Source organism: Mauremys reevesii, linkage group 8, assembly GCF_016161935.1.
Source record: "Mauremys reevesii isolate NIE-2019 linkage group 8, ASM1616193v1, whole genome shotgun sequence".
Classification (NCBI taxonomy): domain Eukaryota; kingdom Metazoa; phylum Chordata; order Testudines; family Geoemydidae; genus Mauremys; species Mauremys reevesii.
In genome coordinates, this window is record NC_052630.1 from 50,520,722 (window position 1) to 50,541,265 (window position 20,544).

Sequence of the window (20,544 nt, forward strand, 5' to 3'; positions counted from 1 at the left end):
AATCTTTCCTTATAGCTGTCAAGGCGGTCAGCATATGGCTTAATAAGCAAGCAGTAGGTTCATCCCCCAGGATCACTATTGGCATTTCAACATTGCCAATGGTAATCCACCACTCAGGAAGTCCCTGCTCGTAGCTTTCCAAGATACAAGGTTGGGGAGGTAATATCTTTTATTGGACCAATTTCTCTTGGTGAGAGAGACACGTTAAATGCAAGGTGGAACAGATTGTTTAGCATAAATTTACTTAATTTATTACATTTTAATCTGAGTACCTTTCCCAGACCTGAAGAAAAGCTCTGTGTGGCTGCAAAGTTGGTATCTCTCACCAACAGAAGCTGATCCAATAAAAGATATTACCTCACCCACCTTGTCTCTCTAATATCCTAGGACCGACATGGCTACATCAACACTGCACATCGCTTTCTGAAGAGTCTTAGCTCTTAAGTGTGCAAGTGTCATGCACCTTCCCTGACCAGTCAAAGCTGAAGTCAGTGAAGTGCTGCGAAGTTGACCCTTTGCACTCAGTCACTCCTGCACACTGCATCGTGCATCAACACAAGCACTCCTGGTAAGTACAAGCAGCACCAAGACAAGAAGCCAAGTATGAACATGCATAAGTTACAGTTACTGCAGCAGCTTTATACCAATGTAACTTGTGTTGACCGATGTTTGTAGTGTAGACATGGCCCAACTCTTCTCAGAGCACAGCAATGGGTCGTCCAGTCCAGAATCCTGTCTCTAACAGGAGCCAGTGTCAGCAGAATCAGATATAGGCATGATTTGGCATAATCCTCCTATTTGTGCAATGCTATGCCAAGGGGGCACATTTCTTCTGCCCCTAGTTGCTGGTTGTGTTCCATTAGGTAGTATGTGGATAAACAGTCCATCTAATTCAATCCTGCCTAGTGCACCCAGAGATGTGATTCTTAGCCACGTGTGTTTCTTCTTCTTCTTTTTTTTTTTTAATAATACACATTGGGTCTGACCCAGAACCCAGTGAAGTCAACAGGAATCACCTCACTGACACCAGCAGACTTTGGAGGAGGGCCTCAGGCGTTTGCCTCTACAGTATCATCAGACAGCAAGTTCCACAGGCTGGGGACACAATCATGGCATTAGGAGCAGGTGCAGACAGGAGCTGGTGGCATGGAGCCACATGCTGTCCTCACACAGACAATCCCAAGAGAGAGGATCTCTTTTTCCATGAGTTAGCACCCACGACATTAAAGGCACATCTTCATCTCGAGGAGGGGGCAATTTTGTCCAACATAGAGTGGTGAGAGCCTGCCACCAGTGAACACTATGGCCTGTATCTGCAAATCTCGGTACAGATTTCCAGCCCCCGCATATCCCAACCCCACCAGGATCACAGCTTCCTTTATTATTATTTGTATTGTCAGGGATACAGTGATTTGCCTGAGATTGCACAGGACCTGTTCAGAGTCAAGAGCTAATCCCTGATCTCCTGCCTTAACTCCAAGACCATCCTTCTCTTTGGAGCTGTGACCCCCATCTCCAACGAGACCCTAACCCCCATGGCTTAACTAGCAGTAAAGTCTCATGCTACTTTCCACTGGGAAATCCATACCCTGCAGCCTTTCATCTCTGGGTGTGAGTCAAGCCCACCACCCTACATCAGCAGCGAGCAAAGGTTTTTGTCACCCCATGGCTGGTTGGCAGCCTGTGTGAAAGGAGTTTGGTGTTCTTAGCCCAGCTCCCGGTGGATAAATGCCACTACCACCTCCCAGGAACTAGCTGCCACCCTTGTTTACAGGCTAAGCAAAACAAGGATGGATTGATTTTAATCTATACACTATGTACCCACCAATAGTCTCTGGGTACGCTGACCATCGCTTATCAGCATTTATAAGATCATTAAACGTGAAAGGTCAATTTAAGGCGGAACTCCAACCAGCCCACAGGAGATACACATCCACTTACCAAGGGAAAAACTGAGGGTCAAGTCCTGCTCCCCACTGAAGTCAAGGACAGCTTTGCCATGGACTTCAATGGGACCCACATCTGGCCCTGAGCAAACAAGTTGGTCATACATCTGGATAACTGCTATGACGGTGCACAAAGGGAAAGGTGATGTCTCAAGTAGTCAGGCCCCAAGCTATATGGGGCTTTCTAGATTCAAAGAAACACCCTGAATTGAACCTGGAAACACACCGGTAGCCAGCACAATCTACAGAGCACAGCTGTTATGTGCTTTGTACATGGAACATCGCTAAACGCACAGGCAGCTACAGTCAAGGCTCCAAGTGGTCCGAGCAGACTGTTGCAATCCATTCTAAAGGGCAGCAAAGGCCTGGAGATTGGTGGCTAGGTTTGCATTTCAGACGCCTCGGCAGAATAAATCTGCCTTATGCCCGCAGACAGCCTTCTAATTCATGGCTGGTTAACAACTATTACTATTATCTATCTGCAGCATCAACCTCCTTAACTTTCAGCAGTTTCTCCTCTAACTAGGGTTCCCAATTACCTCTGCCCACAGGGAGCGCATTGCAAACTGGAGCCTATCTACTTCCCCCTGTCTGAGCATAGGGGGAGGACATAGCTATTGTTACAGAACCTGAACTCCAAATCTCCATGATTGCAGCTGTTGGGAATTTTTCTTGTAACCACAGCATTTGAATAACATTCTGAACTGATGGATATTTGTTTACAACCTGAACTCTTGTTCTCCACCAAGTCTACAGTCTGGGAATTAACATATTAGTGATGAGTGAACTTGTGAAAAGAGGATCTCGTGGATCTATAACTTATGCTTCTGGTAATACAGATACCTGAATTCACAAGCCTCAGGAAAGGTTAGGCTAGGTTTTGAGAAAAGGGTCAGGCCAGTTTTTGTTTCATTTAAACAGCCATCCCAGCTTCCACTTCCCTGTCTCAAACTTCCTTCTCTCTCTTGAAATGAAAGCAATTCAAAACACAGGCAGAGAACATCCCCAGAGCAGAAGAGAAAGAAGGAGGGTTAAATCCTCATGCCACACAGAACCAATCTTTCCCATTGCACTGAGGCAAGTGAAGGCTCTAAGCCAGATGACAAGGAGAACAGGTAACCCAAGGAGCTGAAGCAAGAGTGAATGAAGCTAATACATTTGGATCTCTCAGACACTGCTTATCCCTCATCTTGTCCGATGGGACAAGCTCTGTGTGGCAGTTGGAAACTAACCCTGCAGTGCAGTCACTGGCTTCCTTGACATCTGCAAGACACTGCTTGCCTGTCCTTAAAAAAGGCTGCAGAACTGACTCTTTCAACACCAAAGCTCTCCAAACCTTCCTCCGGTTGTAAATCTTGAGACGAAGGATGATCTTGTAGCGAACCCACAGGACTGGCTGTGAGAGGATCTAGGCTCTATTGGTGGCTCTGCCACTGCATTCTGACATAACCTTCGGCAAATCACTTGGCCGCTCTGTGTCTCAGTTTCCCCATCTATAAATAACAGGGATAATGATCCTTCCTCACAAGGGTACGGCAAGGATCAAGTAAAGCACTTGGTGATCTTTAGTTGGAAAATATGATAAAAGGGCAAGATATTACTGATCTCTGTCCAGTCAGAACCTTTTGTGTGCGTGTTTATACTGGCAGTACATGTGCAAAGAACATTCACCCAATGTACTTTAAGGAGGTACACAAAATTAACAGGAGGGAATACATTAAAATGATGATTTTACAAAGCTTCTTTGAGTAAAATTGGTGAAGGTTGAGAAGCGACAGACTGACAGCTCTGGAGCCCACAGCCCTCTATTTATTCACTGATCAGATATTGCATGGACTTTCCTTTAAGCCACCCCCAGGGACTGTCTCTAGTGAGAGATAGCACTTTTCCTCCATAAAAATCTCCAAGCACTTCACAAACAAGATTGGAGTCATTGGCCCCATTTTACAGCTGAGGAAACTGAGGCACAGAGAGGCAAAAATGACTTGCCCGATGTGTTGCCAGGAACAGAATTCAGGTGTCCCAGGTCCCTGTGCAGTGCCCTAGCCATGGGGTCACACTGCCACCCAATCTAAGAGTGTCCATCTATCTAGCTGTGTCGCGATACTAATGGGCAGGCAAGGACGGTTTAAGGCAGTATCCTTAGGCCATTATGGACCACAGGGATTCACAAAGTGGGACCTACTAGTAGTAACTGCTGGGGTCCAACACGGAGAATATGGAGCAGGGGGTGGCACTGGCATGGCAAGGAGCCAAGAGCATTGTTACAAGGGACTGCAAGCTGCGAGGGGCCCTTGGATCCAGTCCTATTTAATCTCAATCCACCCTGCTTGGTGGAGCCATCTCACTCGGTCAGAGAGAATGACCTCTCTGACCCAGAGAGATGGCTCCACCAAGCAGGAGTGGATTGAGATTAAATAGGACTGGACATTCCTGAGCCTCTCCGGCTGAGAATTTGAATGAGAGAGTCGACATTGCCTGGAATAGGGTTTTGGATTTTGCCCTATGAGGACACCAACTCACTCCACATTCACTTAAATGGGTACCAAATGGTGGTAACTTTTGGCCATTATCAGTCCAAGCTGGCTTCGTCCCAGTGACCTGGGGAGAAAAAGCATTAAACCCCTTTGCCCATGCCTTGAGCCATCTGGCCACCTGCTCAATGATTCATAATAAGTCAACACCCTTGTTTCCGTACCACCTTGCTACCCAGCTGGCTCACCTCACATGGCCATCAGGTGGCAGCAGCAGCACATCTTGCACTCTAAGGATCAAGCGCAGTCCTTGTCCCTCAGAGCCACCCGTTGTGTTGGCGGGTGGGAGCTGTGGAGCTGTGTCAGATGGGCACAGTGACAATGAGCCACCCACCAACACAGGGCAGGATGCCTCAGTGTGGGCAGGGAAGGGCACATTGCTGGGGGCACTTCAGTACCATCACACATGCTGCGTACCAGTAAGCTATGTCCCCCACCAGATAGGCTCTCCTGCCAGGACTAAGTAGGTATCGTGCCCTGCTGCTGCATGGGTGTGCTAAAAGAGGCTCCCTATGGCCTCCAGCCCCACAGCATGTCTGCTCAACAGGAGGAGGACCTGATCCTAAATTGAGAGAGGTGCCACTAGAACAGCAGACTAACCAAGATGCAACAACAGACAGCTGCTAAAGCCTGTTCCTAGCATGCCCTGGGCAATAGGGCTGTGCCAGGAAGAGGCACTGTTTGGGCGGTTTGCATTTGCTTGTGCTCAAGTGTTTTCCTCTTGGCATGGGGTCTGTAGGCACATTGGCATACGGGTTTGCCGGCTGTTGGCGTCTATTCGCGACCTGTGCTTCGGCTTTCACAATCAACTGACATGTCCTGTTTTGGGTTGCAGTTCTGTGCAGAGAGCTGGGCGTGGTAAACTCCAGCTCCCCCAGAGACAAGGCCATGCCATGGCATATCTCAAGCTTGGCAGAGCTCAGCTGTGAACCTCCTTGTCCTGGAGCCAAGCTATCAAATGTCCCTGTGTCACGTGCCCCATTCCACCTCCCTGCTCTGCAGAGGGAAGCTAATTGGCACTCACGCGAATGCCATAGTCCACGGCAGCCCTGCAGGGCTGTCCCATTCTGCCACGTGAAGTGTGAGAGCACAGAGAATGACATCTCCAATCTGCACTGACTCCATGCGACATCATTTGAGCCATCCACCTCTCCGTCTCCCATAGGCAAAGGATCTGCTCAGCCCAAACCTTTCATCATCTCTTCATTAAGTGAGAGAATTCAGTGCTCCTGACAGCAAGGAACTGAGAGCGCTGACTACAGCCAAGAACCGTGGTTTAGTGCTTTGCCAGCTTCCCACGCAGCTCTGCCGATGCACCCCACGCAGCAATCACTGTCCTCATTCCCATCATCAGCTCTGCCAATGCACCTCGCTTCTCACCTGCAGCATCCTCTGCTAGCCCAACACTATGTCCCCCACCAGCTCATGCTCCTCCACCCTAACCTGCAGCATCTCCTGCTGATCCATCTCCGCCACACCCCAGCTCTGCTGCTCACCACAACATCTCCCTTGTATTGCAGCCCTGAGCATTAACTTCTGACCACGGTGAATGGTGGCTTTCTGATGCGGACAAATCATGCAGCAGATAACAGTTTATGACCCTACACACTCGTTCTACTGCTCTTTGTAGGCTCGACACTGTGACATTCTTGTCTAGTGCCTCAGCAGGCTACAGATGATGACTCTGCCAAAGAGCCCTAACCCCACATAACCTTCCCCTTGCTTCTGAAACCAAGGGTAACGCCCCACCATCTCAGCCCATGAACAGGGGACAGGGAAGAGACTGTGGGTTGTTTTTGACATGCCTGGCTAATAGCTCAATCTTCTGTCTGTCCCAAGAGCACTCTTTGGCCCTTTCTTCACTGACCATGGAGACTCTTAAGGACTCCAATTGTTTGACACCGTCGGTCGTCTGGCTCGTCCTTGCAAGAGCTTAATGTAGCCATGCAGAAGGATGGACTTCAACAGGACTCTTTGGGAGCCCACACACAGCTCTCCTTATAGCTGTGACCCCTCAGACTCATGTCCCCTGTATCTCACAGCACTCAATGCTGTTGCTCAGAACAGCGACTTTACACTTCATTATGAGATGAAATTGGGAGGACTGGTGGAACTGATGCACTGCTGAAATGCTTATGGCTCCCCTTCCATACAGCAAAGAAAGCAAGGTAGATCGAACTAGTTCAGCCAGACCTGAACCAACAACCTTGTCCCATACACCACAGCCAACCATTAGAACCAAGTGCCTTGTGCAGCTGTTATGGTTGGAAGTTGGCGTACCGGTCAACCAAGTTCAAAACCATGCCAAGCCATGGTTTGCTGTAGTGCTTTCCTCACTGCATGCCACCAGATATCATACTGTGATCTTAGAGCTGCTGGACGCAGGGAAAACCTGGGGCACTGTCTGAGACACATGCCATCTAAGGAGGACTATCTCAGATCACGGGCAGGGACAGTATCACCTCCATAGCCACCCATGCAACTATTGCAGGGCAAAGGCCTTGTACAAGACTCAGCATCCTGGAGTGACCCCTCACAGCAATAGCGGGGCATTGCAGCCATTCTGCCTCAGCATCCCTATCACACTCTTTGGCCTACTCCAGAGGTAGCAGTGAGTGGGCCCTCCAGATAAGCTAATTTAAAGCATTCAGCTCCTTCCACCGTAACAGAATCCCTCTGTCCAAGTCCAAAACCAAAATCAGGAGTCTTCAGCCCCTCTGAGCTCAGCCTTCAGCCCCTTCCCTAACAGACGAGGCCCCAGCAGCAAAGGCGGGTCTCACTGTCAACTCCTGGGTTCCAATCAACCCAATCATCTGGGTCAGGCCTACCCTCTTACCAAGAGCCACTGGCAGGCCATAGCCCTCAACCAGTTCCTAGCTGAAGGCCAGCTTCTTGCCTCACACTGGAGCAACCCAGCTGTTCTCCTTCCCAGCCAGCCCTCAGCCACTGGGTTTTCCTCAAGTCCCACACTCTACACAAGTGTAGCGGGGCAGTGCTCGTTGCACAGAGTAGATCGCTTAGCCCTTTAAGGTAGAGCTTGGCAAACTAGGTAAAGCAATTAATGCACTGGCAGAATTTAGCCCTTTCTCCTCACTGTCTAAGAGCAAACAGATCATGAGTTCCACCAGTCTGTCAGCCGCTTGAAATGATGCTCTGACATTCCAGCCCGTGTTTAAACAGGTCACGCAGGGCCTGGCCCGAAGCCTACTGAAGACACTGGTAGTCTTGCTGCTGACTTCAATGAACAATTGATCAAGCATAAGGTGCATTTCTGTCCCCTGGCTGAAGGAGTGTAACTTGTACGATCAGATTTCCAGAGCAAACACTTTGGATTACATCCTTTCCAGAAATATTTCCCAACATCTGCTTAAAGTTCACTTTCTGAGAACATTCCTCTCATTCACTAGGCTCTCAGCACAAAGGGAGGGCAGCCAGCGTGAATACACAGTCATTCAGACGGATTTGGTCGCCTTTGGGGGTTTGCTCAGCTCTAGCCCAGAGGATCTTTTCAAGGAATGAGCACAGATCATGGAGTAGCTCTGGTTTCCACAGCAGAGATTAGTTCTTAATTTACATTATGCAGCACAGGAGTCCTTCTACAAAGTGTTCTGTATCCCAGAGGTCTCTGGGGCTATTGCACAGGGCCAGGAGGATGTCTCAAAAATTCAGGGGACTCAAAGATCCTGTGAGCAGCTCCATCTGGGGAGAGCCCCTTACAATCTGCCCGCACAGGGCAGCTTGTAGGGTCAGTGCTCTAGTAGAACAGTGCTCTTGGTGGTAGCCGGACAAGCTGTAACCCTTATAGGTACCATGGTTTTCACACTGCCATTTGATATGTACATGGCACTGGAAGGGCTAATCAGTGAGCCAGCAGGGTGGGCAGGGCGAGGCTTTGAGAGACTGAGTCAGGGAAGAGGAGACAAAAGAAGAGGGAATGGAAAAGAAGCATACTCGGAAATGGAGAGAGAGAGAGAATTAGAGGGAGGAGAAGGCAAGGGAGATGAAGGGGCGAAGGAAAAATTAAGCGTGGGGTTTTCTTGTGATGCAGTTATTTCCAGCAAAACTCTGGGGCCAGATCCTCAGCAGGTGTCAACCAGCAATTGCAGTCAAGGCCTACCCCCAGCCACCAGGAGAAGGCTTTCCAGATGTCATGTGACCTGGTGCCAAACTGCAGCCCTGCCCCTTCCAAATTTGTTGTTGTTTTTTTAACAAGTAGCCCATGATTTAAGGTGCCAAGGGTCACCAAGGAGCCGGGCTCGCCTCCTGTTAATACTAAATGAGACACTAAGTGTCTTTTGGGCAGTGAATCAAAACCCCCAAGGGGAGTCACACCAGATCAAGAAGCTCCTGACTTTTAAAGGGCCAACTGCCCTCTCTTAAAAGATTTCCTTTCCTATGAATAATATATACCCTAGCCCCATTACCAAACATCTATTCTCAGGTACAGATTTATTTTGTTTATTTGTTTTTACAATTTTTACAATTAAAAATTGAATGGAGTTCTGCATTGCAGTCTCTGACTTACGTAACACTTTCTTCATTTTAAAGATTTGGTACATTTTAAATATAATTGTATGCAACAGAAGCACTGTCTATATTTACCTGTATCTATATCTAGAAACAGATACAGAACTAGACACAGAATGAAGGAAAAAAGTATGTAACCTTCATGGGAAATTTCTGTCTGTATTTATATCATTTGCATCATTCCAGGGAAAAGGGTAGATGTGCTTATTTTGTCAGCCAGTGCTGCAACCTGCTCTCAGTTTTCGTTTCCCGATGGGTCCTAAAGCCAGCTTTGTATTCACTATTGCAACTATGCTGAAAAAAACATGGAAAATCTGAATTATCTAGGCAATACGTGGGAGCTGCTAGATCTGAGCTCCTACGAGATGACTTGATTGGCATGTTGATGTCTCTTATTTTTTACTCTCCTCATTTGTACCTGAAGAGTTCTGAAAATAACATTTTTAAAAAAACATATGAAATGACAGCATTAGAGCAAAGCATGGAGAAACGCTTTAAATTACTTGAAATACCACATCCTTCCAGTATATTTCACCATAGAGTGACTCTCAGTCCTATCAGAGTGAAACAATCCTCCTGCAACAAGGATCTTCTCCCTAGGACCATGTGCTCCCCACCAACTCCCGTCCTCTCCTCATACCTGAGCCGCCTCCTCCCATGGAGGCCTGATCCTGTAAACACATCTGTGTGTGTCTTTAGCGACCCACCACCAACAGAAGACATGTGAGTCACCCCACTGACGTCCGTCACTGCGGGGGAGTCAGGCCTGTAAGCATTCAAGGCCCCGAGTGATGGCCAATGCCAGAGTCGGGTCATGTGACAGTAGTCAGCATCTTCTGCCTGATGCCTGGTTATGCAGTGAGAGAGACCTACAGGGAGGCTCTGCTGTGGTGGAGCCTGGACAGTGGCGGGCTGGGGCAGCTCCCCAGGATTCAGGTGCAGCCCCTAGCAAAGAAGGCTGTGAAGAACCCCACACCAAAGGCAGGAGTTTGAGTCCGGCGCAGGGCCAAAATACTACTAGGCGCAGCCCTGAGAAAGAATGCTGTCCAGAGCCCTGCACCAAGGGCAGAAGGCATGGCTTGAGCCTAGGAGAGCCTAGGAGAGCCAACAGAGACTGAACAACAATAGCAGTGAAGCCGCAGCAGCACAGGTGGCCGCATGGGCTGTACAACTTTGCACAAGGTCCTGGATATAGATTCGAGGGGCTAGCCCATGCTGCTGCAGCTTCATTACTACTGTTATTTGAGCTAGTTAGATCAAAGCTAGCTTGAGTATGCCTATACATCAGGGATCGGCAACCTCTGGCAGGAGGCTCCCCAGGGTAAGCACCCTGGCGGGCTGGGCCAGTTTGTTTACCTGCCGCGTCGGCAGGTTCGGCAGACCACGGCTCTCACTGGCCAATGGGGGCGGTGGGAAGCGCTGCAGGCCGAGGCATGTGCTGGCTGCAGCTTCCCGCCTTCCGCATTGGCCTGGGACTGCGAACCGCAGCCAGTGGGGAGCCGTGGTCTGCCGAACCTGCCGACGCAGCAGGTAAACAAACTGGCCCGGCCCGCCAGGGTGCTTACCCTGTCGCGCCACCTGCCAGAGGTTGCCAACCCCTGCTATACATGCTGCAATCACACCTCCAGTCGCAGTGTAGACACACCCTAAGAAAGAGCAGAGCAATTGCTTACTATGTTCCAATCAAAGGGCCAACACTCACACTTGTACCAGTCTGTGGAAGACAATGAGGCTGCACAGGTGCAAGTGAGGACAGAATTGGTGGTGACGCTGGAAGGAACCCCAGCTTGACTCTCAGATCCCTGAATGAGGGCTAGGAAATCAGCTTTTTCTTGTGAACTCAGCCCATTTGAGCTGGAATCATTGAGAAACAAATACAGAGGCCCATGATGCTATTTTTTTCTAGGGTATAACAGCACCTTAAGAGGGAGGGAGAAGTTTAGCCAATAGCTGGGGATGGTGAGCTTGCTGGTGTGGTCACTTGAACCTCCCAGTATATTTCACATGGAACCATCAGATGGTGACAGCTTTTGGTCACCAGCATTCTGGGCAACATCTGAACCAGTCATCTAGGACTGAAAAGCTCCGTAACACTCTTAACTGTATCACTAGCATTTACCCCTGGCAAACAGAAACAGCCAACATTTCAGAGACTTCTTCAAGACATGCTTGAAGTAAATCGCTCACAATGGACATTTTTTGAGAGAAGAACCTTCAAGATTTGCTTGACTATTAACTAGTCTGCCTCAATCTAAGCAACCTGTAGCCTGTCCTGAGGTGAATTCTCCATACATTTTCTCCTGGAGAAAGTAGTTGTTCCTCCTTTACAACTTGTTCCATTGTGCTGCTAGAGCATGACAACCACATCCTACTCCACAGTCGGCTATTAGAGGTCACTGCTAGGCCAAATTCTGACCCCAACTATACCTGCACGGACCAGCTCAAGTCAACAGCATTGTACGGGAGTAAGAAAGGGCAGCTTGGCTCAGAGGGTCTGGCTCTCCACTAGTGTGTGTAGAGGGTATGATTACTAATTTGACAGACTAATCAACAGTGCCAGATCAGAGAATTTTGGGACCCCTGTGCACTATGGAAATTGCCTTCTCTCTCACCACCACCATCTTCTTTAAGCAGGACAGGGCATGTGAAATACAACCTGTAAATAGGAGAACATTTCCATTCATTATTAGAGCTAGAGCTTTCTCAGCAGAAATCACAGAAGCACCACAGATACTGAAAAGGTGTTGTGTTCTCATGCCAACTTTTACAGAACAGTACAGTATTTCCAGTATTGCTGATTTGGGCTGGCTGAGGTAAATTTTGGGGTGGGGAAGGGTGTACATGGATTAATCTAGGCCTGCCAATCAACATGCAAAGGGCCAAGAGTAGGCCAAAGTTAAAACACAACTGAAGAACCTACAGCAACGTGCGACAAGGTAGTTTAGCAGATCACATGTTGTCTAGAGCCTCAGCGAGATTACCAGTAGGGGAGGGTGAAGTGGTGCAAAAGAGGTTTAAAATCAGTGAAGGTCCTTCATAAAGTAGGACAGGGCAGAGGCACTGGATGGGGTTTGGTCTTTATGGGCCCCAGCAGATGTTCTAAAAACCTTAGATGCATTTTATTTATTATGATTTTACCTATATGACATCCTAATGCTGAGTGGCGCTAATGGTTGGCACGGGGTACGTCTGGGATCCAATGACAATCACAGACCTCGTTAAAGCCAGAGAGTGGACCAAGCTTTCCAGCTCAAAAGGAGTAATCAAGCCCTTTTATGTAGTAAAAACATGTGAAGACAACGGTGGTAATTGCCCAAGGCAACAGTCCTCATGGCAGGCCAGAGCTAACCCAGGGAGATTAACAGGGCTTTTCCTGCCCCAGCTCACCATCACTCCACCCCCGCCATCCCCCAAGCACGCCACATCTCCCCCCTCCCACCCAGGCTTGCCGTGGGGGAGCAGAGGTGAGCTGGCGCACAGGGGGGGTAGGGGGGGGTGGCAATTTTTTGAGGGCCTAGGGGCAGCAAATTTGTTAATCTGCCACTGCCATACATATGCCAGCCTCAGGGAACCAGCCTCACTTTAGCATAGCTGGCAGTCTGTGGTGGGCAAATGGCCTGGAAAGAATGACAAGAGGGTTCTGCAACTCAGAACTGCAGCACGTTGGCAGATCAGGGGTGGCCGGGTAGCATGTGATAGGTCTGGTTCTAAATGGTATTATCCATAGAACTGGTGTAAAAAAAAATTTTTTTTTCTTTTTACTCCACAAATAATTTTGAAGGCTATTTCATTCCTTTGTTACTGTTTTTCAAACAAATAGAGCTATTGGAATTTTTTGGAAATTTTCTGCAGAATTTTTCATTTCCAAAAATCATATTTTTGAAAACCAAATATTTGTTTTACTTTGAAATTGAAAATAATCTTTGGTTTGGAAAAATCCTATCCCCTGGCTTGCTAAATTGCCTCAAGCCAAATTTGCAAAGAGAAAACTGAACCCTCAAATTAAAAACAAAAAATAAATGAAATGACAAAAATGTTTTTAAAGTTACCAAGAAAACCAGAATTTGCCAGAAAATCTAAAAGTTTTTACAAAAATTTCCATAAAAAGGTCAAATTCCACTAACAAATTTTCAAATGAAAATTTTTGACTGGCTCCAGTTATCAGCCCTTCCCTTCCATCAATCAGCACCCAAAAGGTTTTAATAGGGGCACTAAGGGACAGAAAACTGCCTTATTAGAGGATGTTCCCACCATCCATGTATCTCCTACAGATGGAACTAATTGAGCTGCGTGGCTAATCAATATACATTAGCTGTGCTGAGGTCACCTCCAATTAAGTGTGCTTTACCAAAGAGGAATAGTAGTATACTACAGCAGCAAAACACTGCTAGCATGGACTCAGTTTATACCAGCAAAACCATTTTACTGGTGTAAGTTATTCTACCTCACGCCCCGCTCTCTGAGCGAAACAAGCTGTACCAGTTAAAGCACAGCTTTGATGGCATAACTGCATCTACGCTACGGACTTCTGTTAGAATCATAGAATATCGGGGTTGGAAGGGACCTCAGGAGGTCATCTAGTCCAACCCCTGCTCAAAGCAGGACCAATTCCCAACTAAATCATCCCAGCCACGGCTTTCTCAAGCCTGACCTTAAAAACCTCTAAGGAAGGAGATTCCACCACCTCCCTAGGTAACCCATTCCAGTGCTTTACCACTCTGAGTGAAAAAGTTTTTCCTAATATCCAACCTAAACCTCCCGCACTGCAACTTGAGACCATTACTCCTTGTTCTGTCCTCTGCTACCACTGAGAACAGTCTAGATCCATCCTCTTTGGAACCCTGTTTCAGGTAGTTGAAAGCAGCTATCATATCCCCCCTCATTCTTGGAACAGTGTTGTTAGTCAGGGATTACCCCTCTTCACACCCCTGACCAACCCAGCTGTGCCAGCCGAAGTGTACAGTGTAAACCTGCCCTGAGTTTTGGCGGAGCTCAGGACAGGTATTCAAAAGCCAGCACAGAAAACCTAAACTGTTGTGTGTTCTTGTTCCTTATTACAATCATAAGATGGTAGTTTTAATTTTTCTCCCCACAAAACAAAGAAAATTGCCATGCAGTGAGAAATCATCAATAATTTATTCATACTGTTATTAACACTACGAAGTGTTTTATTGGACTATGTGTGTTTATACTGCAACTTCCAAGTCAATCTGAAAAGCTGTCACGAACATATGATGCCTATTATATATTCCCTGTGTACATTCACAAGGCAAACAATATCTTTGTGTCAATAAATTATTTCAATAACTTAAATAAGAATTTCAGCACCAAACTCCTACTGCTTAATGACTCTTGCACTCTGCCCATCTTATAATTTTTTCATTCTTACCATCTCATTTCTCCCTACATGTCTTTTATTGTTTCCTTTTCTCCTGTACCTCTGTATTTTAGCTGCTACTTTTATATTCTCTATTAATCCTAATATAGCCCATGCACACAGTACCTTTCATCCAAAGGCATTTAGGCATCTTTCCCTCAGCAATGCCATGTAGCTGCAGCTGGGGTTGAATGCAGCAACCATTTAACAACTTAGAGCAATACTATGCACCTATTTAGGGCAGGAAATTAGGACGAATATTGTATCCAATTAAAACTCCAGGACTGGATAGGGAGAAGGTAATTACTCAAACTATAATTTGGTCAGGAGAGCTGGACACTCTTACAAAAGATTCCATGAGATCTTTAGCAATTACAAGAGGCCACACAAACAGCTTTCTGCATCGCTTAAGATGGCACATTATGCTATGCTATAGAATCAATTCAGAAAAGGAAGCAGCGCCACCTACTGAAATACCAATAGCACTTCCTGCAACATCTGGATTTTCCTTGGGCACCTTCCATCAAAGCGCTTACCACCCTGGGCCCTGCTCAACTGCCAAGAGCACAATTGCAGCCCATGCTAGCACAATCCACCATATTAGTAATTTTTCATTTGTTTTCCTCTCCGCTAAAACCCTGCTAAACTTCCTTTCCTTCGCACCGTGACACTTTTCCAGTGAGCAGGCAAGTGTATTGCATTGGGTTTCTAATGGCACAGTAGCTAACATTCACCCCCATTTGTTTACCTTTTCCCCCATCCCTCCATTGCACTGTTTCTGCGGTCAGTGCGGACAGATGCTGCTGCATAGTCAGCAGGGGGTGATCACATGTAATTATGTGTGTCACGCCAAAAAGAGGTTTTCTAAAATTTCCCAGCCAAATGTGCATTTTAAACTGAGTTGAAAAGTGAACTGATGAGTTATGAACATACAAAAAAAAATCAGTCCTTTACGGCCAGATTCTTTATCTATCACTCACACTGAGTAAATACCTTCCTGCCCAACTAATCCCATTGACCCACAGGGTTATCAGCAGCATTAGAACACTTTAGACCTTGGATTTGATCTGACTTTAAACAGACTGACAGGATCCATTTAATGAATTCATCCCTAAATGTCTCTTTAAATGCTTATGATGAACTCCCTCCTCCATGAACAGCAGGACTGTACCTGAACTATTATTCAGAGCACAGTAGCAGCTACAGGTGTCACTGTGGTAGACACTGTACATGCACATAGTAAGAGACAGTCCTTGTCCCGAACAGCTGGAGCAGGGCAGTCCGCAGATCCATTACAATGGTTCTCTCGCAGCTCCTTAGAGACAGATATCAGAACTGTCAATCACAGCAGGCTGGGAGCAGCCACTCCTTTGACATCTTCACCAGTTTGAGATACTTTCAACGCTCCTTTGTAGAGTTCAGTGCTTTCAACTTGAATTCACAGATTAAATAGATGAAAATTCCCATGAACTCTTCCTACTGCTGAGCAACTTCGAATTCCATCCCAGCCACCAGAGAATATTATATATAACCATGGCCTCAAAGAGTAAAAAATGACCAGGTGGCCCCATCACTTCTCCCTTTGTATGTTGCAAATTATCCCCCAGGCCAGGAGGCTTCCATGACTCCAAATAAATGTGTACAAATATTTGAGGGGAAAAGGCGGCTTCTACCTTAGAAAGCTTGGGAAAGCACTGATTTAGCCATCTAATAACTGAAGCCTCGGCAGTGGGGTTTTGTTGTTTTGTTTTTCCCCCTTTCTTCTTATTTCTGATCAATGTTACAGACCAGGAAAAGAGAGAGGTCTCCTGAACTGGATAGTGCATTCAACGTTGAGTTTTAGAGCTCTCTTGAAATCAAGTGTGCCAGACGTTAAGGGCAGAAACTAGAGAATAATAATGTCTTGCAACCGGGTTTATTTTTTGAATAAAGGCTGTGTTAATTCTTAGCACAACTTTGCCCTCTTGAGAGGTGCAGGATGGCCGCGCTCCAATAAGACCCTAATCTCTGAAAAAGCTCCTCGCTGAAGTGATTGCAACCTTTAGAGAGAGAAATTCTAAGGGCACTCCTGACAAGGGATCAAAACCATGCCTAGTCAAGGCATTTAATACAAGATTTAGGTCCCAAGAGGGAGTTCTCCTCATTAGAGAAGAACTGAGAAATGAGGCAACTCTAATGAGATGTCTTAGGCTGGGATGAGCTGGAAATGTTTACTACTGCTTGGATTTTAAAGGTTGTAGTCCATATTAAGACTTTACTATAAGAACTCAAAAAATATACATATATTTTGCCCTTGCCTTGACTGGATCCATCCATGCTAATGACTTAACACTATGTCTTGTATATAGACCAGGCCCTTGATGCCATTTGTGGAATACTTTCAAGGCTAAAAGCATATTGTAAACACATGAACATATTCTATTTTAACTGGTAGCTTTCAAGTATCATGTAGCTTAATGGAATTTCTCTGAGTTTATATGCAGAATTTTGGTCCTTGAGAATAGATCTTTCTTGTAGAAGAGGAAGCACTAAGTGGAGATGGCCACCCAAATTGCGTATGAACCAGGACTTCCTCGGACAATGTGGGGTCACCTAGCTCACTTCTGTTTTTTTTTTAAGCTGTGCTGGAGAACATGGTGAATAGAAAAACAGTGCACAATTGTAGCTATGGCCGATTAATCTCTTCATCTGCAAGAGAACTTCAGTACCTTCCTTGAATCCCGGATGCAAATAATCCATTGACGGGAAGGCAACCCTGGGTACAACTCACCACTCAAAGACCTTGGGCTATAGACGCCAGTCTACCCTTTTCCTTCTTAATCAAACTGCTGTGGTGTTTATTTCCTCTTAATGAATATTGCTTGATAATATCTATCTATCTATTTTCTCTTCTTCTTTGCCCAGAAACAGAGAAGATTAGATGCTTGCAGTACGTCCTTCCTTGCTAATAAAAGCCACTGCTGAAGTCATGTAAGACATTACTGATATATTGGCCTACTGGAACTAGAGTTATAGCTCTTCAGATATATCTGTTTGCTCTGAGCTTGAGCCGTTTGGTAATATGTTGGAAGTTTGTTCTTCCATTGATCTTGGATGAAACTGTTCCTTGAAGAGCTTCCCTGCTCTTGGAGCTGACATAGCTTTTCTTCACTAACCCTTTCCAATTCTAACATACCACAAGGAAGAGCCAAGATGATGGGTCCTGGAAAATGATAAATTTCTGGGGAGAAATTAAGAGGCTCCTAGATAGGACACATGTGGAACCTCCCTTCCAGCAAGATGTTGCTGCAGGAGACAAATGTTCTGATCAATGTGCTTGGAGAATGAATGACACCATTCCATGTGGCCACTGGCTTCTGAATCCTATCTTCTGACAGAAATAACCTTCTGTGAAGGCTGATATCTATGGCTCCTCCCAAAAGTATGAAAGACTGTGGAGTCATTTGGCTTCTGGTGCTGGTGACGAATCCATGTTATTCTGGAATCTGGGATGCTTGATGGCTGCTTCATGGACCTATTCCAGGAAATTTATTTTGTGGAGAGGTGACCCCTGTGGTAAAAATCTGTAGTATCCTTCCCTGATGCCTTTTACCTTCTTTCTCAATTTCTCAGGTTGTTGGGGGCTGGGGGAAAAGAGGAAATAACATCTCAGGACTGAGACACTGAGCGTGCCCTGACCTTACAGGCTTTTCCATCCTTATTGGCCAGGAGGAGAGGGGTTGCCATGTCCTGAGATAACAAGATATCTCTGACAAGGGAATCTGCAAGGAGGAGAACCACACCTTGCTGCTGGACTATAGAAACAAGTGAAACACTTGAGAAGTTCATCTTTTCAGATGATCTCTACGTGAGCTCCTTGAACTTCAGACACTCCATAGACCACTGCACTCAAGGGAGAGGCAGGGGAAGTTTTCACATGAAGCAGCCATTTTGTCTCCGTGAATCCCACTGAGAGCAAGGCAAGGTTCCATAAAGGCGGAGTCACACCTCGACAAAGAGGTTGCTGCTTTGTCACATAGGTGTTTGCAAAGCCCGACGCGCTGCAACAACTTCTGAACTCGTGCTAAAAACATTGCACGGGGGGGATATTGTTTGCAGCTTGAAGTAGATTTGAGTACAACAGGGAACTGTTGTAGCTTCAAAGAAAGCTAGAGAGAATGCAGCATTCACATAAACAAGAGCTATTGGAAAGAAACTTCCCTTTCGTCTCTCACCTGGCAGGAATTGTTTTTCAAGCGAGGTAGGGGAAAGAAGGCGAGGGGGAAAGGGACATTCCTAGATCACATGACATATGCTTTGGACAACCTGATCTTGAGACAACTTTGTGAGGCTATGTCTACACTAGCACTTTTGTCCGTCAGGGGTGTGAAAAAAACACCCCTGACTGAGTTCTCTGCCGCTACACAGGAGCTACACATATAGGAGCTATATATATAGCAGCTACACAGGAGATCTTACAGCAGTACAGCTTTGCCACTGTAAGGTCTATAGTGTAGACATAGCCTGAGAGAGACAGAAAAGGAGCTCTGATCTGTGTGACCATGGAAATAATGTTTTCTCATCCTACCTGATCTGATCAGCACTGTCTTGACACAACTGAAAGGAACATAAATGCCTACCATTAACGGAAGGGAGTAAACACCAAAGTGGTGGTACCAAGAGGGCAGAACTGGGACTAATCAAATTAAATGTAGATCATCCTGCAGCAGAAGCTTGGGACTCACCCACATTACAAGTGTACCTAGAGTTGGGTTCCCAAGCTAGCTTGGATAGAGTCCACAGCCAACATTCCATCTCCACAACAAATTGCTGTTGTGTGGTGATCAAGTCAGCAAACAACTGTTGTATGTGCATCCCCTAAACTCTTTGCATTTATAGTGTGGATGGGCCCTAAAACTCCACTAGACAGAGCACTGGAACGTCTACAGTAGGTAATAATTCTGCCCTTGCAGAGGATGAACTAGGGAACCTAACAGGGTTTTCTCTGTGCTAGTTTCAATTTCTGTGAATTAAGGGCTGCTGCTCTCTTCTATGGAAACACAAAAGATCTCACGGGATTCCTTCCCTTTCTCCTAATGGCCCGGGGCCTTTTAACCATGAATGAGAGAAACCCCTAGCCCAGCCTGGCCCTGCCAACCCATAAGAGAGCAATACTGCCTCTTATTTACACACCCCTCGTACAACTCCGACAGCTCTACCATTCCTTGTAATGCCCTCCTTCTCCCTTTTAAAAGCCTGCATTTGTCATTCCTTACCTTCCACCTCTTTCTTCTCTCTTCCCTTTTTCTTCTACCCATTATTCCTGCCCCCTGCACATTCTCCACCTCTCCAGCCTGCTGTTCCTTCTCTTTCACTTCCATTCCTGAGAGGTGCCCAGCTAACTTGTGCCTGGCTCCAAACTGAAACTGACGCATAGTGTGACCAAGCTGAAGCCCCCCAGCAGATGGCTGGGGCAGGATCCCCGCCTCCTGATGCCCTGGCTGTCAGTTACCTGACAAGTATCAGAGGGGTATCCGTGTTAGTCTGGATTTGTAAAAGCAGCAAAGAGTCCTGTGGCACCTTATAGACTAACAGATGTATTGGAGCATAAGCTTTCATGGGTGAATACCCACTTCGTCGGATGCATTACCTGACAGCAGCTTTCTGCATTTCAGGAGGCAAAGGGACAAGTACAGAGGTGATACAAAGAATGGTGTAACCTTGCAACCTACCTGCACCCTTGTGAGATGGAGAATGGGGGCTCTGGTATTAAGAAGCCAGACATTAAAGAAGGGCTGGCCTACTTTTCTTACATCCTCTTGGAATTTGTTACCTTTGCTATCCACCTCCCTTCTAGCTCCTAAATCTCTAAGTAACACCAGGCTGGACTCCCGTAAGATTCGGTGGGACAAATTCAGAGGTGATCTGTAAGTTAATCAGTAAGAGGGTGTGAGCCTAAATCTAAAGGAGTCTGAAGCATAAGGGTCAAATGCTATCGGAACAGATTCACTGTTGCTAGAAACCTGGCAACAAAACCTGAGCATTCACTCCCTGACCTCTGAAAATCCTCCGTTAACAGGAAAGCTAAATGGGGAAAATGAACTGATTACAGATAAGACAGCACAATAAAGGGCACAAATTTGGGGGTATTTTCACACCTTCTGTGTGTGTGAACCTGTGG

The 20,544-nt window shown here is 46.5% G+C and overlaps 1 protein-coding gene across 4 annotated transcripts in view; it reads right to left on the reverse strand.

Moving 5' to 3' along the window:
- Positions 1–20,544, reverse strand: part of ASTN1 (astrotactin 1) — a 218,813-nt gene that overhangs the window by 158,701 nt on the left and 39,568 nt on the right. The gene's annotated exons all lie outside the window — the stretch shown is intronic.